This window comes from Tamandua tetradactyla, chromosome 26, assembly GCF_023851605.1.
Source record: "Tamandua tetradactyla isolate mTamTet1 chromosome 26, mTamTet1.pri, whole genome shotgun sequence".
NCBI lineage: Eukaryota > Metazoa > Chordata > Mammalia > Pilosa > Myrmecophagidae > Tamandua > Tamandua tetradactyla.
Genome location: NC_135352.1, coordinates 13085786 through 13109918, shown reverse-complemented (window position 1 = coordinate 13109918; position 24133 = coordinate 13085786). Strand labels below are relative to the sequence as shown.

Here is a 24133-nt window from a genome sequence, read left to right as displayed (position 1 = left end):
CCAGGAGAGAAAGCTAGCAGATAATGCCATGTTCACCATGTGCCTTTCCAGATGAGAGAGAAACCCTTAACTTCATTGGCCTTCTTGAACCAAGGTTATCTTTCCCTGGATGCCTTAGATTGGACATTTCTATAGACTTGTTTTAATTGGAACATTTTCTCAGCCTTAGAACTGTAAACTAGCAACTTATTAAATTCCCCTTTTTAAAAGCCATTCCGTTTCTGGTATAGTGCATTCTGGCAGCTAGCAAACTAGAACAGGAAAAAGTATAATCAATGCAATCTAGGGTCTATAGTCAATAGTAACATTGTTAACAAAAAGGCATTATGCCAAAACTAGATGTCAACAGGCGGGAACATGGGAGAGGAGTATGGATTTTTTATAAAAGAACAGAAAATGTCTTCAGATAGATTATGGTAATAAGGCAAGTCTATTTACTTAAGTTGGATTGTATGATGTGTGAGAATAAAACTGTTTAAAAATGAACAGAGAGAATGTTCTACAAATAATTGTGTGATATACTTTGAAATGTACTGTTTTGGTATATATGTTATTTTTCACAAAAAAGAAAAAACAGAAAGAGGAGTATAAGAGAGAAGGTAGGATTTAACAAATGAGTATAACTGCTGAATCATTATATTGCTATTTCTTTTGGTCTCCAGTGTCTCGGAGCAACTAGAGAAAAAAATAAAAAATCATGGAACTGTAACCTATACCAAACTTTAAAATCTGTTCTATAACTACTTGTTAAAATGTACTTGGAAATTTATTGTTGTTTTGTATATATATTTCACAATGAAAAAAAAAACCTTAAAAAAATGAACAGAGAGAAACAAGTGCTAGAGAAAAATGCAGAGGAGAAGCACCTATTAGTTGTCAGTAGGTAAGCTGAGAGGTGCAGTCCCTCTGGAGGGCAGTGTGGTGGTTCCACAGGAGGCTAGGGATGGGGGTGTCATATGATCTCGCAACCCACTGCTAGGTATATACCTGGAGGAACTCAAAGTAGGGACAGGAATGGACATTTGCACACTGGTGTTTATGGTGGCAGTGTCATATTCACAATGGATGGAGCTGACCTAAGGGTGGAATGGAAGGGGAACTGTGGTGTTTACATACAACAGACTACTGAGCTGCTGCAAGAAGGAACAACATTGTGAGGAATGCAGCTAGGTGAATGAACCTGAAAGACAGTATGCTGGATGAAATGGCAGAAACAAAAAGACAAATACTATCATGCCTCACTCATATGGACTAAATAGAATATACAACCCAGAGAATTGAAGTCGAGAATATGGGTTATTAGGATGGGGCCTATTGTAAAGGGTCTTAGATTATAAACTCTTACAGCAGTCACATATATTCAGGAGTTGCAACTGTTATTTCTAAATTCTGAGATAATGAGCTATTTGTATATAACCTGGTCATTTCCAGAAATGCGGAGTATGTATGTGACACCTGAGACTCATAGAGCTCTGAAGCTGTGAAAATCAGCATTTTCCCATTCAGCAACCGGTAAAAAAAAAAAAAAAAAAAAAAAGGCTGAAAAAGTGATCAGACTTCATCTAGAGATATGAATGAAGCTCATCTGGATAGGACTAAGGTAGATCAGAATACAGGATAAATGACGATATGGCCCAAATTTTTAAACTCCAACCTCTGTGTGATATTAAAGGGAAAGATGCTTATTTGCTGCAAAATTTATATTTTGGGTAGCATATTACCTAATTTAACTTACATGGTCAGTTTAGTTGAACACCATAAGTACACAGAATCTTGAATAAGACGTGAGATCTCATTGGTCTGTCAGGTTAGTGTGATACTGTGATATATCCCAGATTACTTTAGGATAAGTAATTTAAGAAGGAATTGCAAAGTCCCCTTGGGGGACTGAGGAGAAAGGAGGATATATTCAACTTTCTCATTTGGAGAATTCCTGAGATTCTTGCAAGCAGTGGAGACAACCAAATTGATAGGCTGAGCCCTCAATCTTGGGGTTCGCCCCCATGAAACTTATTCCTGCAAAAGATAGGCTAAGCCTACTTATAATTATACCTAAGAGTCACCCCTAGAAAACTTCTTTTGTTGCTCATATGTGGCCTCTCTCTCTAAGCCAACTCAGCAGGTGAACTCAGTGCCCTTCCCTCTATGTGGGAAATGACTCTCAGGGGGGTAAATCTCCCTGGCAACATGGGACAGAACTCCTGGGATGAGTCAGGACTGAGCATCATGGTACTGAGAAAGCCTTCTTGACCAAATGGTAAAGAGAGAAATGAGACAAAATAAAGTTTCAGTGGTTGAGAGATTTCAAACAGAATCAAGAGGTTATCCTGGAGGTTATTCTTATACATTATATAGCTATCTCTTCTTACTTTATGATGTATTAAAGTGGCTGGAGGGAAGTACTTGAAACTTGTTTGTGTTACAGTAGCCTTGATTCTTGAAGACGACTGTATAATGATACAGCATTTACAATGTGACTGTGTGATTGTCAAAACCTTGTGTCTGATGCTCCTTTTATCCAGAATATGGAGAGATGAATTTAAAAATAATGGATAAAAATAAATAAATAATAGGGGGGATAAGGGGTAAAATAAATTGGGCAGATTGAAAACTTGTGCTTGATAAGAGGGAAGGATAAGGGTATGTATGAGTTTTTTCTTATTTCTTTTTTCTTCTTTTTCTGGAGGGATAGAAATGTTCTAAAAATGATCATGGTGATGATACACAACCATGTGATGATATTGTGAACCACTGACTGTACACAATATGTATACAGTCCAATGTACAGACTGTATGTGCATGAAGATTTGTCAATAAAAATATTAAAAAAAAAAAAGATGCCTTTTTCCCTCAAAGATTTTCCTATTTTGCAGTTCTAGAAAATAGGACATTTCTCAATTTATCTCATCCTCCTAAGTGGTAACCCCAAATTTTAGATACCATTTCCTAGTGTGGTAAGGAAAATTCCCTACTCCAAAGAAACCTGTGTCCTAATTCCCAGAACCTGTGAATCTGTTACCTTACCTGGCAAAGGGAACCTTAAAGATGGATTAAGTAAATCGAGGAACTTGAGAACCTAGAATATCCCAGGTGAGCCTAAGGTAATCACAAGGGTCCTTATAAGAGAAAGAGGGAGCACAGAGTCAGAATTAGAGAAGGAGATGTGACAACAGAAGCATAGGTTAGAGTGATGCATGACCATGTGCCAAAGAATACATACAGATGAGCAAAAGGAGTCTTCCTTGAGCTTCCAGTAGGAATGCACCCTTGCTAAGCCGCCTTAGACTCAGAACTCCAGAACTGTGAGATGGGAAATTTGTGTTGCTTTAAGACACTAAGTTTGTAGTCATTTATTAAAGCAGCAAGTTCTATACTGACGTCTCCTGTTTCATTCCTGACATTTGTAGTTTGTGTCTTCTATTTCTCTTGCTTTGGCTAGATTATCAATTTTATTGGGGTTTTTTTTTCCCTAAGAACCAACTTTTGGCTTTAATGATTTTCTCTATTGTTTACCTATTCTTAATTTCATTGATTTCTGCCCTATTCTATTATTTCCTTCCATCTGTTTATTTGGAGTTTAACAGTTTAACTTGCTCTTGTTTTTCTAGTTTCATAAGGTAGAAGCTAAGATCATTGATTTGAGACATTTCTTTTTTACTTTAACCATTTAATGCTTTATTTTCCTTCTAAGCACTTCTGTAGTTGTATACCATGAATTCCACAACATTGTGCTTTCATATTCAATTCAACATATTTTTAAATTTCCTATGTGATTTCCTCTTCAAACCAAGGTTAAATCTTAATTTCCAAATAGTTGAAGAGCTTCTATTTATCTGTTGTTGATTTCTAGTTTAATTCCATCATGGTCTGAGAACATCCTTGTATACTTTCAATTCTTCTAAATTCACTAAGGTTTGTTTCATGGCTTAGAACACAGTCCAGCTTGGTGAATATTTCGTGCACATTTGGAAAGAATTCTGCTGATGTTGGACTGTCTGTTCACATATGTCAATTAGTCAAGTTGGTTGATAATGTGGCTCAGGAGTTCCATATCCTTAATCTTCCATCAATTACTGAATGGGTTGGCAAGGGTGCATTCCTTCTGGGAGGTCAAAGGGAGAACAGTAGATTCCATTAAGTGTGGATGTGTCTATTTCTCCTTTCAGTTATATCAGTTTTTGACTCATGTAAATTTGAAATTCTACTGTTAGGTATGGGCAAATTTAGGACTGTTACATCTTCTGAGAGAATTGATTCCTTTATCATTATGTAATGTCCCTTTTTATCCTTGGTAATTCTCTCTGTTCTGAAGTCTTCTTTGCTTGATATTAATATAGCCACTCTAGTTTTCTTTTGATTAGTGCTTGCATGTTAAACCTTTTTTTTTTTTTACATCCTTCTACTTTTAATTCATATCTTTACATTCAAAGTGGCTTTCTTATAGACAGCACACAGTTGTGTCTTGGATCATTTACATTTAACATATTTTTAATATGGCTGAAATAAAAATCTAGTATCTTGTTCACTGTTTCTATGTGTTCCATCTGTTCCTTGGTGTTATATTTTATATTATTTCACATATACTGTAACCACATCAGTATAACCCCATTTTTTCCCACCTAACTTCTGTGCTATTGTCTTAAATTTTACTTTACATATGTATGCTATAAAAATACAAAATACATTGCTAATATTTTTGTTTTAGAATCAGTCCCCTTTTGGAGCAATTAAAATATAAGACAATCGAGGATTTTATATTTTTAACTTCATTTATCCCACTTCCAGCACACTTCATTTATCTCATATAGATCCGAGTTACTACCTAGCATCATTTCTCTTCTAAACTTCCTTAAATATTTCTGGTATTGCAGGTCTGATGGCAATGAATTCTCTCAGTTCTTGTGTCTCTGAAAGTACTTTTCCTTTGTTTTTGAAAGATTATTTTTACTGGCCATAAAATTCTATGTTGAAAGATTTTTCCCTTTTGGCCCTTCAAAGGGCCCTTCAAAGATGTCACTCCATTGTTTGTTTGGTTTTTAACTTTTTAAAATTTAAAACAGGGGGTGCAAGGGTAGTTAAGTGGTAGAATTCTTGCCTGCCATGTGGGAGATCAGGGTTTGATTCCCAGCCCATGCGCTTCCCAAAACAAAGAAACCAACAAAAACAAACAAACAAAAAATTTAACAAATGGTGCTGCAATAATGGAATACTCACATGGAAAAAGAATGAAATGTGACCCCATCATACAACATACAAAAACAAATTTAAAACAATTTTTCAATCCTTATTATTTCTTTATTTTAAGCTGTATGTAGTTCATTGCAGAAAAAATAAAGAGCATGGAAAAGTAAACAACAACAATTATCCTTTCACCCAGAGATGACAGTTTAAGCATATCTGGTGTCCTTCCTTCCAGACATAAGTCTAGGTAACAAGTCTGTAAGTGAATATATGTAAATTTAGGCACATGGGTTAACCTATTTCTTTTTGATAAAATGGATTCATATCACACGTACTATTTTGTAACCTGCTCTTTTCATTTAACAATATACACTGTAACACTTTTAATTTCATTTCTATAAACTCATTTGTAATGGCCATACAGTATTGTACTTTATATGATTGTCAAAGGGAATATACATTTGTAATTTTGATAGATATGGCCAAATTTCCCTTTACAGAAGTTGAACTAATTTATAGGACTACTAGCAAATGTCTGAGAGTGTCTGTTTTCCCACAGGTTCATTAACAACTCTATTGTCTTTTGGTTTGCATAGTTTCCATTGAAGTGTTGTTGTTCTTATTTTTGGTTCTCCGTAATGAGTCTTCTTCCTCTGCATGCCTTCAAATTTTTACCTCCACATTGTTTTCAGCAGTTTGAACATGCTATACCTAGGTGTTTTTCTGCTGTCATTAGCTTCCTTAGTGTTTTCTAAGCTTCTCGGATGTTTAGTTTGAGAAATTCTTAGCCATTATTTCTTCTGTCTCATTCTCTCTATCCTCCTCCAGGATTTCAATGACATATTCAGACCATCTGATATATTCCCAGCTCACAGATGCTCTGTTTTTTTTTTTTTTTTATGTTTTTTTTCTCTTTGAGCTTCAGTGTGAATGATTTGTATTGACTTATCTTCAAGCTCTAAAGAGTTTGTTGAAGGCATTTTTTTAAATCTCTATTACTGTTTTCATTTCCAGGATTTCCTCTTGATTTTCTTACAGTTGTCTCTCTCTATATAGAAATGTACCACTTAATAATGCATGTTGTCTGTCTTTTCTACTAGAGTTCTTAACATATGAATGAAAGTTATTTTATATTCCATGTCTGGTAGTTCCAATATCTGTCCTATAAGTTTGGTTCTGCTAATCCCTTAGTCTCAATAGTATGTTTTTCCTTGCTTCTTTAAGGTGTCATAGTTTGTTGTGGTTTCAGTTTGTTTTTCTTTGTTTCAACACTGGATATCCTATGTAGAACAACAGAGATTGAATGAGTTAAACCATTTTTAAGCCCGGAAATGGGTACACCTTTCCTTCCTTTCCTGGCCTTTAGTGCATGGAGGTTGAATCAACCTATTATCAGGATATGAGCTAGGTTTGGAATTTGTTGCTGCTGTGCTTACCAACAGTACAGCACAGGCTTTAAATTCTTCTAGCCGTGTCTTGTGTTTAAGGTAAGGCGCTGGGGTGCTAGAGGGTTTTTCTCGGTGTATATTCTACCTTCAGGCTTAGATCTTTCCTTTACCTTGAACTATAGTCTGCCTACATGCTCTTGCATTCTCTAATGTTATGATTAAGCCTCAATCTTATACAGAGGAGCCACCGTAGTATCAGGGATGAAGACTTCTCAGTGCTCCTGCCCCACTTCCACCCCACTGTAGTTCTCAGACCAACAAAGGTAGAGGGTTTTATTTTAATTTCCTTGCCCCAAACAAGGAAATTTCACCAGTGTCCTATGGTGACAGGTGGTACTGCCCTCCCTCCAGATCTATTTGTGGAGAGACAAGATCCAGACTATCAGGGCTTTCCTAAAGCAACTATTTCCTTCCCCTAAGCCTACCCAGTGAGGACACTTTCTCAGTACTCTTGTGTATTCTTTATTGTAAGTATCCAGTGCCAATGAAATCTATGGAAAAAAGTCAGCAAGTTAGATGCAAATTCCCCTTATCTGTAGCCCCCAGGGGCTTCATATTCTCTTGCTGGTATAAACTTATTTAGCAGGTAATTAAAATTTTAATGTATCTTTAATTTTAATCTTTTTAGCATTGTTCACTGCGCCTACCCCAGGTAAAAAGGTATTCATATACTAATTTTTCTTGGAGGTGCCTACCTTTTCTTACATTTTGGATTAGGTGGTTGCTTGTAACTTCAGCTGTTAAATGGAATCAAGAAAGCTATGAGAAGTGGGGCAAGATGGCAGCGTAATAAGGTGTGAAATTTTGGTCATCCTCCAGAGCAGCTAGTGAATAGCCAGGAATGGAACAGAACTGCTGGGGGAACATCAGTGACGGGACACACAGTGTACACCAGTCTAGACCAGGTGGAACAGATGAGATCTCACACAGAATTGTAAGTCCCCCAAGCCATGGAAGCCTTCTCGAAGGCACAGTAGGCTACTTCCCTGAACAGAAAGGAAATATTCTTTATCAGTAGCCAGGCCATAGTTCAACCAAGCTCTAGGTGCAGAATTAACAAACTCTGAATACTGAAAGCAGGCCCCCAGCACAGATAAACTTGGAATAAGCACTAAAGGAACTAGGAAGTTTTACCCTGACAGAGAATGGTGGTGGGGCTGACAGGGAAAAAAAAGGGAGGCTTTTTGAGTTGGACAGCATTAAAATACTGGAAAAGGGCTGGACCACAAGAAAAGGGGACACACAGTGCCTGGAGATATACAGAGCCACATACCAATTCAAACTCTTCACTGGCAGACTTGAGGAGCAGGGGTCTGGCTCTGAAAAGCCTGTTCTGCATTTCTTTTTTTTACTCTTTAACTAACTCATTAGATAGAACTGCAAACACTCTCGGGCTCCAGCACTGCCTCAGGCAAGGGCAGAACTAAACATGTCTGAGAAAAAGTAACCAGTCAGGTGAAAGGGGTTAATTTCCTAAAGAGCATACCTTTCCCAAGAAAATGGGTCCAGTTCAAGTGGAATCCCTTTATCAAGGAATTCAGGCCCCAGGGACTGGAAAACAGAAGCAATCAAAGCCCACTACTGCCTCACCTCTGTCTCAACCACACCCTTGGCAGGAAAAGTCTGCTGAAATTAAAGACACCATATCACTTTAAGCTGGTCGAAGCCACAGACAGACAAACAACACAAGCAGGAAGGAAAAGCAGAGAATATAAAGGCTTCATAAGAAATGTCTGAAAACCTGTCAGGTCTCCTCTTCAGGGAAATGGATACTGACTACTTTCTCCTCCAGATACGTGGGCCTGTCTGGTTTAGGAAAATCTGACTGCAGTCAATAGTATCTGAGGAGACTCTCCTCAGAAAAAAGGGCTCCATATAGGCAAGAAACAGAAAAGAGGAACTGAAAATTTTTGATCAGTTAAAAAGAATCCATGCTAGAGATCTAAAATGAGTTGAACTGAATGTAAAATCACAGATAGAGAACAAAGCCCTCCAGGAAGAAAACCCTAGGTAAAAGAGTAAAAACAGTCTCCAGAATAAACTAATTAAGGAAATCAAATGCTAAATACCAGCAAAAAGTAAGAGACACACTAGGAAAATGAAAAATATGGCCCAGTCAAAGGAACAAACTAACACCTCAAATGAGATGCATGAATTGACACAATTAATTCAGAATACTCAAACAGACATGCAAAATCTCATAAAAAAAAATCAAATCAGTGAGCTGAGGGAGGATATAAAGAAGACACTAGGCAAACATAAAAAATAACTTGAAAGTTTGAAATGACAAATCACAGAAATTATGGAACTGAAAGGCACAATACAAAGATGAAAAAAAAATGGAAACCTACAACAATAGATTTGAAGAGGCAGAAGAAAGGATTAGTGAACTACAAGACTAGACATCTGAAATCTGGTACCACAAAAGAAAATATAGGGAAAAGAATGGAAAAATATGAGCAGGGTCTCAGGGAATTGAATGACAACATGAAGTGCACAAATACATGTGCTATGGTGTCCCAGAAGAAGAAAAGAAGGGAAAAGGAGGAGAAAGACCAATGGAGGAAATAATCATTGAAAATTTTCCATCTTTTATGAAAGACATAAAATTACAGATCCAATAAGTGCAGCATACTCCAAAGAGAAAGGATCCAAATAGACATATTCCAAGACACTTACTGATCAGATTGTCAAAGAGAGAGAATTTTGAAAGCAGCAAGAGAAAAGCAATACATCACATACAAGGGAAGCCTGATAAGATTCTGTATGGGTCTCTCACAAGAAACCACGGAGGCAAGAAGGCAATAGTATGATAAATTTAAGATTCTGAAAGAGAAAAACTGCCAAACAAGAATTCTGTACCCAAACGCATTTCCTAATTTAACTTGTATGGTCAGTTTAGTTGAACACCATAAGTACATGGAATCTTGAATAGGGTGTGAGATTTGGTTGGTTTGTCCAGGTTAATATGATACCCTAATATGTCCCAGAGTAATTTGGGCAGTGAATAAATAAGTATTTGCAAGGTTCCCTTGGGGCACTGGGGAGAGGAGGAAATAGTCAACTTCCCCATTTGGAGAATTTCTGATATTCTCGGAAGCAGTTGGGACAACCAAATCAATGGGCCTAGCTCTTGATCTTGGGATTCACCCCTATGAAACTTATTCCTGCAAAAGATAGGCTAAGCCTATTTAAAATTAAGCCTGAGAGTCACCCCCTAGAGAAGCTCTTTTGTTTCTCAGATGCAGCTTCTCTCTCTAAACCAAACTGAGAAGGTGAACTAACTGCCCTCTCTCCTATGTGGGACATGACTCCCAGGGATGTAAATATCTCTGACAACATGGGACATAACTCCTGGGATGAGCTGGGACCCACCCAGCATCATGGGATTGAGAAAGGCTTCTTGACCAAAAGATGGAAGAGAAAAATGAGACAAAATAAAGTTTCAATGGCTGAGAGAGTTCAAACAGAGTCAACAGGTATTCCTGGAGGTTATTCTTATGCAATATATAGATATCGCTTCTTAGTTTATGATATATTCAAGTGGCTGGAGGGAAGTTCCTGGAATTGTTGAGTGTTCCAACAGTTCCAGTAGCCTTGATTCTGGAAGACTACTGAATAAAGATATATAACACTTACAATGTGACTGTGTGATTATGAAAACCTTGTATCTGATGCTCCTTTTATCCAGGGTATGGATAGATGAGTAAACAAATATGCATAAACAATAAATAAATAATGGGGGGGTAAGAGGTAAAATACATTGGGTAGATGGGAATACTAGTGGTCAATGAGAGGGAGGGATAAGGGGTATGGTATGTATGAATTTTTTCTTTAAAATAAATAAATAAATTTTAAAATTTATTTTAATTTTTTAATTTCTTTTTCTGGAGTGATTCAAATGTTGTAAATAATTATCATGGTGATGAGTACACAACTATGCGATGATATTGTGAGCCACTGATTGTACACCATGTATATAATGTTTGTATGTTAAGAATGTTAAGATTTATCAATTAAAAATATTTAAAAACAAAGAAAAATATTTAAAAAAAAGAATTCTGTATGCAGCAAAACTTCTCTTCAAAAATGAGGAGGAGATTAAAATATTCTCACACAAACAATCACTGAGAAAATTTGGACTAAGAGACTGGCTTTACAACAAATACTAAAAGGAGCACTACAGGCAGATAGGAAAAGGCAGGAGAGAGAGGTCTGAAGAATAGTATTGAAATGAAGCCTATCAGTAAAGGTAAAAAGAGGGAAAAAAATTAGATATGATTTATAAACTCCAAAAGAAAAAATGCTAGAATAAAGTACTGTCTTTACAATAATATTAAACCTTACTGGATTAAACTCTCTAATCAAAAGACACAGACTGGCAGAAGGGATTATAAAACAGGACCTATCTATATGCTCTCTATAGAAGACTCACTTTAGACCCAAGGACAAAACTAGGTTGAAAGTAAAAGGTTGGGAAAAGATGTTTGATTCAAACAATCAGAAAAAAGCAGGGGTAGCTATATTAACATCCAACAAATTAGACTTCAAATGTAAAACAGTACAGACAAGGAGGACATTATTATTAATAAAAGGAACAATTCAACAAGAAGACATAACAACCATAAATATTTATGCACCAAGCCAGAGTGCTCCAAATACATGAGACAAACACTGACAACACTGAAGGGAGAAATAGACACCTCTACCATAACAGCTGGAGACTTCAATTCCCTGCTCTCATCAATGGATAAAACATCTAGACAGAGGATCAACAAGGAAACAGAGATTTTGAATAATATGATAAATGAACTAGAATTAACAGATATTTATAGAACATTACACCCCATGACAGCAAGAAACATTTTTCTCAAATGCTCATGGATCATTCTCAAGGATAGACCATATGCTGGGTCACAAAGCAAGTCTCAATAAATTTTAAAAACACTGAAATTATACAAAATACATTCTCAGATCATAATGGAATAAAGTTGGAAATCCATAACAGGCAGCAGGCCAGAAAATTCATAAATATATGGAGGCTAAACATGTGTTGTTTTCTTGTAAAGGAAAAAAATTACAAGAGAAATCAGTAAATATCTCAAGGCAAATGAAAATGAAAACACAATGTATCAAAATTTATGGGATGCAGCAAAGGCAGCAAAGAGAGGGAAATTTATTGCCTTAAATGCCTATATCAAAAAAGAAGAAAGTGCAAAAACCAAGGAATTAACTGTTCACTTAGAAGAACTAGAGAAAAAAAGCAAACTAACCCTAAAGCAAACAAAAAGAAAGAAATTACAATGAACAGAGCAGAAATCAATGAAATTGAGAAAATTAACAAAACTAAAAGTTGGTTCTTTGAGAAAATCAATAAAATCAATGGACTCTTAGCTAGCCAGACAGAAAAAAAAGATAGAGAAAGGATGCAAATAAATAAAATCAGAAATGGAAGAGGGGACATAACCACTGCCCCTGAATAAATAAAGGAGGTAATGAGAGGATACTATGAGCAATACTATGCTAATAAACAACACAATTTAGATGAAATGGACAACTTCCCCAGGCATGAACAATAACATTGACTTGAGAGAAACTGATGACCTCAGCAAGCCAATCACAAGTAAAGAAACTGAATCAGTCATCAAAAAGCTCCCCCAAAAGAAAAGTCCAGGACCAGGTGGCTTCACATGTGAATTCTATCAAACATTCAAGAAAGAATTACTACCAATGCTGCTCAAACTTCTCAAAAAAATTGAAGAGGAGAGAATGCTACCTAACTCATTCTATGAAGCCAACATCACCCTCATACCAAAGACAACCAAAGATACTACAAGAAAAGAAAATTATGGACTAATCTCTCTAATTAACACAGATGCAAAAATCCTCAACAAAATACTTGCATATTAAAAGAACTATACATCATGATTAGGTGGGATTTATTCCAGGTATGTTAGGCTGGTTAAACACAAAAAAATACATTAATGTAATACACCACATCAGTAAGTCAAAGCAGAAAAACCACATGATCATCTTCATTGATGCAGAAATGGTATTTGACAAAATTCAACATCCTTTCTTGATGAAAACATTTCAAACGATAGGGATAGAAGGGAACTTCTTTTAACATGATAAAGGGAATATATGAAAAATCCACAGCTAACATCATCCTCAATGGGAAAAACCATAAAACTTTCCCTCTAAGATCAAGAAGAAAACAAAGATGCCTACTGTCATCACTGTTATTCAACATTGTGCTGGAAGTTCTAGCCAGAGCAATTAGACAAGAAAAAAATAATAATAAAAGGCATCCAAACTGGAAAAGAAGAGGTAAAACGCTCACTGTTTGTAGATGACATGACGTGTTAATTGTAAAAACATTTGTATCTTCATATTTTCCTGAAATCAGGAAAATGTTTAGTAATGAAGTTCATTACTATAGCAGCGTAGATCTTTGTATTAACATTCTATTTGATATTTTGAGAATATTCAGGTTTTTTGTTTTGTTTTGTTTTGTTTTGTTTTGTTGTTTTAGGTATGTGAGGACCAGTAGAACAACATTTATTATGAGAAGAGGTAAGAAGATAACTTCTTTTCAGATGCAAAGAACTGTCGCATATTAAAATTAGAAATGTTGCAAAAGCATTAAGGAAAAGTTGCTTGGCTTGTCCAAATAAAAACTTAAGCCCTCTTCATAAAACAATGTTGAGTCATGTCAGGTGATAACACATATTCAAAATGAGTGAAAACATGAATCATATAATTATGACTATACAGGTCATTTCTATTTAATTAAAAAAATTCCTATTTTTAGAAAATTAATGACAAACTAGAGCATGTCCACAGAAAGAAGAACAGAACAGTGAAACTTCTACAAACTACCTTAGATGGAAGAGTTGAAGATTTCAATTAAATATTTATTGAACAAATGAAGAATAAATGAACAGGGGTATTTAACCTGGAGAGAGAATAAACAAATTTAAATGTTCAGAGGGCTGTCACACAAAAAATAAAAGACTGGTTGTTTAGTCTTTCTCTAAAAGGCAGAACTTGAACTGAGTGATAAATACATGCAACCACCAGTCTGCATGGAGAGCTGTACCAAGTGTATCATTTACCTTAATAGCTTCTCTTCCAATACCATGCAATCAACACTTTTCCTTTCTTCCTTTTGAAAGAAGATATTATAACTTAACATTTCTCATGAACGTCTTAAATAAGTTGCATTTTCATGGCAAGCCCTCCACTGCCAGCAATGGATGCGCTCACAGCATCAGTGAAAAGTCTGAAGTTAACAAACCAGTTTTTAAAGGAAATGGTCTTTTGTTCCTCAGCTATATTTTAGTATTCTCAGGAGGTGAGACTAAAAAGAGAGCATATTCTCCAAAAAGGATGAGTATGAATCCCAGCAACTGTGATATTGCCTTTTGGGTATAATCCTCAACCCCCAAATGTATCACACAACTATCAACTAATAGTTTCGGTGGGAGTGTCCTGGGGGAGGGGAGGTGGCAGTGAGGGTGAGGGGAGAAGAGGGGAGGGAAAACACAACTGACAATCTCTGCTCTACATTAAACAGGAGAGCTACGTTTATGAGTCACTAGGAAAAATAACCTCCCCACATCAAACTGATGGGCTCCATTCAAACTGATGAATATTACAAAATGAGAATTGTTTCAACAACTATTCAGCATAATGTTTAAGGACAAAATATATATAATATACTTTATATTATATATGAATTTTACCACATACTCAATAAGGAATGCTGAGGTGCTTAATCCACTCAATAAATTGAAAATAAAAATTTTACATTTCTCTATTTGTTGGTATACAGGATTCTGAAGGTGGGATCTTGAACTCTGAATGAAAAATCCATTTTCAAGGAAAGCCACGTAATCGGTCAATCTGACTAACTGCTGTTCACCGGGGATTGGTGGGACTGGGTCTAAGAGGGGAATAAACCTGTTAAAGGAAACATCCAGGGCTCCTGCAACCAGCTTTTTGGGCATAACCATCCTCACAGTGGAGTCAGCTTGCCATCCTTGTTCTAAAATACCTGTCACAGCCTCGTCTACAAGAAGCCCAGCAAAGGCTTCAAAGTCATCGGTAAATATGGAGGTATATGCTTGAGAAACCAGGGTGAAGGCGCATCTCTTTGTTGCATCTCTTAGTGCTCCCATGATTAGCTGGATCGGCTGAGACACTGGTGGGCACTGATGGTCATATAGATCCCAGGGAAGTCTCTCTGCCAGATCTTCTGTCCTACTGACCAAATTTCCCCAAGTTCAGAACTGGCAGATTTTATAGCACGTGGTATTCTATTCCAAAGATATTTTGCGTTATTCATGTCATTCTGGTGCAAATATAGAGCTAGAAGCTGACCATACACGGGAGGGTGTAGCAATTCCTCCAGGAGCTACAAGCTCCTGATTCTTGCATTGATCCAGCAACTCCTTGAAACTGAAGCCACTGGCATCTTCCACACCAGTCCCACTGCTGTACCTTTCCAAAACCCAGACCCCAGAGTCAATATTCACAGTTTTGACAGCTGATCAAATGGTATTTAAGTTAGTGTTTATTATCTAGAATTTAAGAAACACTGCTATCTGAATTTGTAGATATTTTCCTTGTTGCCTTAATTATAAAGTGGTTTATGAGACTTACTGTACAAATACAGGTTTTACGATGATTATGTGGACACTTTAAATATTCCTATGGTTACGCTAAGATATCCATTTCTGGTGATTCTAAGTGTATTGTTTGTTTTCTTAAATAAAAATATTTTTTTAAAAAACCAATATAATGCTTATTTTTCTAACAGGCTGCACAGGCCAAGTAAAAAATGCCCGGCACTAATGAGCATATGAGGGAATAGATACCTTCTCAAATACAGCTGGTAGAAATGTAAATTGGTCCCAACTTTATGCTGGGCATCTGGCAAAATGTTTGAAAATTTTAAATATGCAAATCTTTGACCCAGCGGGTGTATGTCAAAAAAACTAAGAGAAGATACCAGATAAGTGCACATATATGTATGTGTATGGACTGAGAATTATTTATAACAGCAAACATACATAAAACAAACTAAATTTTCATCTGGGAGGATCAGAACATTTATTTTAAACTACATCCACACAAAGTAATGCAATACGGTTATTTAAAAAATAAACCAAAACAGCATCAAAGCCCCAGGGATAAGGACTCATAAGTGGTAGCTACTGGGAAGAATCCTGAATTTAACTGAAATTGCATACGCAATTGAGGCAAAAATAACAAGTTACCAAAATGGAGGAAAAGTCAGACTGTAATAGATAGGACTTTGCATCAGGAGCACCAAAGAATGTTATTATCTGCAAAAGCTCAGTACAAATGTGATTTGCAGACAGTCAAACTGGCTCTGCTTCTGTGCTAGCAGTCCAAATCAATGCAAAACTACAGATCCACTGAGTCACTAGTTAGAAAGACAAGTAGGATTAAAACACCAGTAATTCAGAGACTATTTTATATTTTCAGTACTTACCTAACACTACTGTATTCTTACTGTGTGCCAGGTTCTGTTTCAAGCTCTATACAGTTACATATACATATATATACTCAATGTATACGTGTATATACATTGTATATATACACGTATACAATGCATATGTATACAGATACATATAACTACTCAGCGTTTACATCTCTTTGACTTTTAAAATTACTATACAATTAAAAGAAATTATTATACAATAAAATCTCTTCTTACTTTTGTTAGATCTCATTTTAGGATATTTCCTTCTATGCCAGAACAAAGAGTGACTCTTCAATGTGACTGAAGTTTGTACACTCAATATTTCCTCTTTAAGGTAAAAACTGCCACCTAGTGGGCTACAGAGAAAATCTTCATCAATAAATCAAGAGAAAACTTTTTTTTTTTTTTTTTTTTTGCATGGGCAGGCACCAGGAATCGAACCCAGGTCTCCGGTATGGCATGCAAGAACTCTGCCTACTGAGCCACCGTGGTTCCCGAGAGAAAACATTTTGAGGGGTAAAATATAAAGGAAAAAAAGAGACAAATGTTTAAAAATGTGTCAATTTTCAATGGGTCTTTCTCTAGAAACACAGTTTTTACATCCTTAACCTAAACTTAATTTAAAAAAAAAAATAGTGAGTTGTGAAGAACTTAACAGTTGCAATTAAAAAAATGTTGCCTAATGCCTGAAGTTCCAGTGTAGCTGTGGTAATTGCTCCCCTCTGTGTCTACTGCACTGTATGAATGCCACAATTACAATATGCAACATGCTGTACTATTTGTTCCCATGTTATTCTATAGGTTCAAGGATAGAAACTTACTCCCTTTGCTATTCCTGATTATCAGTGAATGTGTTGAATGAATCAATAAAAACAAACTTGAAGACAATCTACTCAACTTATCTCTAATTTACAATTGTGAACTTTAATCCAGTTCTCAACCAGGAACAACTCTGCCCCCAGGGGATATCTGGCAATATCTGACATGGACATTTTTGACTGTCACACTATGGGGGGGAGGGGGAGTGCCAATGGTGTCTAAAGAGGCCAAGAATGCTACTAAACATCTTATAATGCACAGGGCAACCCCTTACATCAAAAAAATTATCCAGTCCAAAATGCTGATATTGCCAAGACTGAAAAACCCTTTAACCTCAACCATCATTCCTACAGAGCATACAGATTAATAAAGAACACCAGTTTATAATAACATAAAATTCTAAGTCTAGAACCTAATTCTGTTTTACATATAAAAACGAAGAAGTTTTGTACTGTTTTAATACACATTTGATTTTCTAGGAATATGCCATGTTTCTTATACATAGAATATAACATGATTTACCACTGTAAATTACAGGAAGGCTATGTTCTGTATTTTTCAGAACTTTATCAAGAATTCTCTACTGCTTAAGAAGAACACCAGCTGTGATATACAAGTTGCCAATACATCCCATTGATATTAGTCCATTGACCCTATCACATCCATGGTGACTCTACATATAAATTTAAATAGCTGTTTGATTTATAGTCTATTTATATTTATAAACTGTACTTTTCTCTTTATGAATTCATTCTAGGAGTGTAAAATGGTTCAGTATTACGAAATCTAGTAATATATTTCACATATTAAGTAAGTGAGTAACGAAAAGGTTTGTGAAAGATGAAAAAGTACATTTTATCAATTTACCTACCCAATATCTTCTTGATTGAAAAGCTCCTAACATAGAAGAACTATATGGATATTTCATTAACATTAAAAAAATACTTATACAAATAACCAATATGTATGTAGAAGGATATTTGCTGCTACTGTGCTAAATATTTAAAATTCTATACATTCAGTACACCTATACAATGGAGTATTAAACAGCCAAAACAGCATTACAGAATATATGTAACACAAAGAAAGAAAACTAGAAGAATAAACATCAAACTATTTATAGAACTTATTCCTGGGTATATGGGATTTTATTAATAAGCATATATGATCACTTTTATAGTCTGAAAAAATATATAAGGGAAAATCCTCACTTTCTCTCTACTAGCCAAACAAAGAGATGGGGAAGAGTTTAGGCTGACAAAAGCAAATGACAACGTACCCAAGTTAGGATTTAAGAAATGATTATGGTTACTGAATTATTATATACATATTTCTTTTTACTTTCTAGTTTATTAGAATAGACAGAGGGAAATGCCTGTCATTACTGAACTGCTATCCAGCTGCCCCAATCTTTAATAACGACTGTATAACTTTATCTTAAGATTATAAAACCTTATGACTGACCCTCACTTGTACCCATTTTACCTGGGTTTTTTAACTTTAGGTTCTTATGATCACTAAAGACAGTCTCTAATGTTTATTAATTAAAGGCCTTGAGTCAGCTTAGAACTAACCTACCTCAATTCCAAAGCTATCTTGATAAAAGAAGCTGAATCTAATCCGAATGGGCCTGCCTGAAATGCCAGTAGCTTAGACCTTAACCTATAAATGAGCTATACCTCAAAATAATACTAAAAATCACGTACAACATCATATTAAGGCTGCCATTTTCTTACATATGTTCTGTGACTAAGCTAAAAAATTAGACCATCTCTAACCTCATCACCTTGAGCCATTATGCTTATCCAAAAATTTGCCCATCTTTTGATATTATAGAACTATCATAATCACTCAAGTTCAGGGAAACAGATTTTTAAGCCGATGGGCCATCTGATCTCCTGCTTCACGCCTAGCCCAATAAACTCTCTTTGAAATGCTGATGTCTCAAGAATTGGTCATTTGACTGCATCAGGCAGAGACTCCACTACCTTTGATCACTATCAAAAATAGGGGTAATATTAAGAACTAAAAGAAAAGAGAAAAGACGCACAACAAGGAAAAAGCTGAGCAAAGTTAAATCAATAGTATCCACGAAAAAGCACACAAAGGACAGAAGATGATAACGGTTTAATGTGAGAACCACTAGAATATCTGGAACTATCACTGTTAAATATAAAGTATACTCCTAAGACTTTTCTAAACAATTATTAACAAAGACTAGATTCATGTTACACTCATATGAAACTACTACAATCTCCTTCCTATCAACTGCATGCCTCAACTTAAACATCTGTTTACTGAACAGTATGCTGCCATCTGCAGAACTCACACAATACTAAAAATTTCCACAGAGGAAGTATAAGTATGTTGTTTGTTGAAGGTGCCACAGCAAGTGAGAAATTAAAATGAGTAGTATAGCCATAATGGGAAGTAGAGGGAAGAAGAGACAGGTGTTAGAATCAGAGGGATGATAAGAATAAGTCATTAGATAATGTTTAATGTTGAAAAGCCAAGGAACAAGCACAAGCATATTATTTAGCAGTTTGGGACAAACCACTAGAAGAATCCAAACCAAAACCAGTTAAGTAGTTGCGAAAAAAGAAAGAAACTGGCACAAGAGAAAGGGAAAGCACATCTGCTGTTCATTACAAGATCAAAAGTTTCTTTTTAGGGCGGGCCATAGTGGCTCAGCAGGCAGAATTCATGACTGCCATGCCAGAAGACCCAGGTTCGATTCCCAGTGCTTGCCCATGTGTGCTGGTTTGAAAGGAAGTATGCCCCCTAAGAAAAGCCATGTTTTAATATGGATCCCATTTCTTAAAGGTAGAATAGTCTCTATTCAATACTGTATATTTGAAACTGTAATGAGATCACCTCCCTAGTTGATGTGATTTAGTTAAGAATGGTTGTTAAACTGGATTAGGGGATGACATGTCTCCACCCATTTGAGTGGGTCTTGATTGGTTTACTGGAGTCCTGTAAAAGAGGAAACATTTTGGAGAGAGAGACTCAGAGAGAGCAGAGAATGCTGCAGTACCATGAAGCAGAGTCCACCAGCCAGCAACCTTTGGAGATGAAGAAGGGGAATGCCTCCTGGGGAGCTTCATGAAACCAGAAGCCAGGAGAGTAAGCTAGCAGATGATGCTGTGTCTGCCATGTGCCCTTCCAGCTGAGAGAGAAGCCCTGACTGCGTTCACCATGTGCCTTTCCAGATGAGAGAGAAACCCTGAACTTCATCGGCCTTCTTGAACCAAGGTATCTTTCCCCGGATGCCTTTGATTGGACATTTCTATAGACTTGTTTTAATTGGGACATTTTCTCGGCCTTAGATCTGTAAACTAGCAACTCATTAAATTTCCCTTATTAAAAAGCCATTCCGTTTCTGGTATATTGCATTCCAGCAGCTAGCAAACTAGAACAGATTTTGGTACCGGAGAGTGGGGTGCTGCTGCTACAGTTTGCAAATACCAAACACGTTGGAACGGCTTTTTAAATGGATAAAGGGAAGATTTTGGAAGAGTTGTGAGAAGCTTGATAGAGAAGGTCTAGAATGCTTTGGAGAGACTGTTGGTAGAAATGTGGACTCTAAAGATACCTCTAATGAGGCCTTAGAAAGAAACGAGGCATGTGTTATTGAAAACTGGAAGGAAGGTGATCCTTGTTTTAAAATGGCAGATAATCTGGCAAAGTTGACTAATGGTATTGGCTGGAAGGCAGATTTTAAAAGCCATGAACTTGGATATTTAGCAGAAGAGATTTCCAAATTAAGTGTTGAAAGTGCAGCCTGGTTTCTCCTCACAGCTTATAGTGAAATGCGAAAGGAAAGAGATAAGCTGAGAACTGAACTCTTGAGTGAAAAGAAACTAGAAATTGAGGTCCTGGAAAATTCTGGGCCTACAGAAAGGGAGACTACAGAGTATAGTGTGGATTTAACCAAATGTGGAACTAGCCAGCCATTTCAGAGAAAGTCAGGATCGGACATGGAGTTATCCAGGAAAGATTTGTGGAAACTCCTTATGTCTGATGGGCATGATCCAAGGCTACTGCATAGAAAGCCGACGAGAGTGCTGTGGGACCTGTATAAACAGAGCCGCTGCCAGTCTGGACTGAGGGGTTCAGAGAAGGGACACATTGGAGGAAAAATAACTTCAGAGGCAAAACCGTGGAGACTGAGGTCTGAAGTCAAGAAGCCTCGGGCAAGGAGAGCGGACCCACCCAAGCCCATGGAGAGGGTGAGTTTGCCCCAAAGGCAGAGAATGGGCCTTCCACCTCGTTGCAGTGGGAGAGTCATGCCGCCTCAGGTCTTGGAGAGAGTGAAGCACGTTCCTTGGGGTTTGGGGAGAGCCTGGCTGCCACCACATGGAGGGGTTGAGCGTGTGCCCCGGAGATGGCAGAGAGCCCGGGTGTGGCCCCAATGCTTGGAGAGGGTGGAGCTGAGAGAAAGGTGGTCTCCCCAATATCCCCCAAGGTTGCATTCAGAGAGAGGCAGGCGTAGGCATTTGGAAAGGGTGGGACTGCCACTTTCTAAAGCCCTGAGGATAAATGAGTCTCAGACTTTGAAATCTAATGGACTTTGCCCTGCGGGTTTTCGAAACTGTATGGGTCCAGTGACCCCTGTGTTCCTTCCTCCCTATGGAAATGTGTCTGTGTATCCTGTGAATGTTCCTTCTTTGTATGTTGGCAGCAAATAACTTGTGGATGAGTTTTCAAAGGTCCAAAGCAAATGGAGAGAATTTTGCCTTAGGACAGACCATGCCTGTAACTGATTTGATGAGATTTTATACTGTCTCTAATTTGATACTTTGTTTGTATTGCTACTGAAAGGTTTAAGGATATCTGATATTGTTATGAAATTAATGTATTTTGTATATGGGAAAAACATGTCTTTTTTAGGGGCCAGAGGGTGGAATGTGCTGGTTTGAAAGGAAGTATGCCCCCTAAGAAAAGCCATGTTTTAATATGGATCCCATTTCTTAAAGGTAGAATAGTCTCTATTCAATACTGTATATTTGAAACTGTAATGAGATCACCTCCCTAGTTGATGTGATTTAGTTAAGAACGGTTGTTAAACTGGATTAGGGGATGACATGTCTCCACCCATTTGAGTGGGTCTTGATTGGTTTACTGGAGTCCTGTAAAAGAGGAAACATTTTGGAGAGAGAGACTCAGAGAGAGCAGAGAATGCTGCAGTACCATGAAGCAGAGTCCACCAGCCAGCAACCTTTGGAGATGAAGAAGGGGAATGCCTCCTGGGGAGCTTCATGAAACCAGAAGCCAGGAGAGTAAGCTAGCAGATGATGCTGTGTCTGCCATGTGCCCTTCCAGCTGAGAGAGAAGCCCTGACTGCGTTCACCATGTGCCTTTCCAGATGAGAGAGAAACCCTGAACTTCATCGGCCTTCTTGAACCAAGGTATCTTTCCCCGGATGCCTTTGATTGGACATTTCTATAGACTTGTTTTAATTGGGACATTTTCTCGGCCTTAGATCTGTAAACTAGCAACTCATTAAATTTCCCTTATTAAAAAGCCATTCCGTTTCTGGTATATTGCATTCCAGCAGCTAGCAAACTAGAACACCATGCAAAAAAAAAAAAAAAAAAAAAAGAAGTTTCTTTTAAAAAAAATATTCGTACTGACATATCTTCATATACCAGTGCATACATGATATGCAATCATGGCTCACAATAATCATTGCATAGTTGTGTATTCATCACTGTTCTAGTTTGCTAGCTGTCTGAATGCAATATATCAGAAATTGAATGGCTTTTAAAAAGGGAAATTTAGTAAGTTGCTAGTTTACAGTTCTAAGGCCGAGATAACGTCCCAATTAAAGCAAGTCTATAGAAATGTCCAATCAAAGGTATCCAGTGAGAGATACCTTCATTCAAGAAAGCCGATAAAGTTCAGGGTTTCTCTCAAAAGTGGAAGGGCACATGGTGAACACAGTCAGTTTCTCTCTGATTTGGAAAGGTACATCGTGAACACAGTCAGGATTTCTCTCTCATCTGGAAGGGTACATGACGAACGCAGTGTCATCTGCTATCTTCTTCTCCTGGTTTCCTGTTTCATGACATTTCCAGGGAGGTATTTTCCTTCTTCATCTAAAAAGGTTGCTGGCTGGTGGACTCTGCTTCTCGTGGCTATGTCATTCTGCTCTGCCCTCTCTGAATCTCTCATTCTCCAAAATGTTTTCTCTTTTATAGGACTTCAGGAACTAATCAAGACTCACCCAAATGGGTGGAGCTAATTCAGTTTAACAACCACTCTTGATTAAATCACATCTCCAGGGAGATGGTCTAATTACAGTTCCAAACATTCACTACTGAATAGGGATAAGAAGAAACAGCTGCCTTAACAAAATGGGATTAGGATTAAAACATGGCTTTTCTAGGGTACATGCATCATTTCACCCAGCACAATCACCATGATCACTTTGTAGAATATTTGCATCGCTCCGGAACACAAACTAAAAAGAAAAAATTCATACATCCCATAATCCTTACCCTTCCCTTCATTGACCACTAGTATTTCAATCTACCCAATTTATTTTACCCCTTCTTTACCCATATTTGTTTACTCATCTGTCCATCCCCTGGATAAAAGAAATATCAGACACAAGGTTTTCACAATCACACAGTCACACTGTAAAAGCTGTATCTTTATTCAGTCATCTTCAAAAATCAAGGGGGAGGTGCCAAAATGGCGGCTTAGCAAAGTGCGTGATTTAGTTCGGCTTCCAGAACAGTTACTAAATAACCAGGAACAGTACAGAACAGCTCCTGGGGTCATGTAAGTGACTGGAAACACAGCATCTCCAGTCTGGACCAGCTGGACCAGCTGCGAGCACCCTCAGAACCATGAGTTCCCCAAGCCGCAACGGCCAGTGGCCCTACCCCACAGGCTGCTTCCCAGAGGGGAAAGGAAGATACTTTACCAGCAGCAGGGGATGAGCACAACCAAATGTTAATTGTAGAATTAATTAACAAATTCTGACAACTAAAAATAGGCCCCAGCTTAGGTGAACCTGGTCAAAAAGAAGGTTGCTCATTTTTGACCCAGCGCCAAGGGGGCAGGGCTGGCAGAAAAAGAAAAAAAAAACAAAAAAACAGAGATTTTTGTGGCTGCATTTCTACAAAGGCTTGACTGCCTTTGGATACAGCAGCAGGACTTC

The 24133-nt window shown here is 37.2% G+C and overlaps 1 protein-coding gene and 1 pseudogene across 2 annotated transcripts in view; both read right to left on the bottom strand.

The window, feature by feature from the left end:
* GTF2E2 (general transcription factor IIE subunit 2) overlaps positions 1 to 24133 on the bottom strand; it is a 136616-nt gene that overhangs the window by 9462 nt on the left and 103021 nt on the right. The window lies entirely within an intron of this gene.
* On the bottom strand, positions 1535 to 19706 carry LOC143669873 (COP9 signalosome complex subunit 8 pseudogene; annotated as a pseudogene).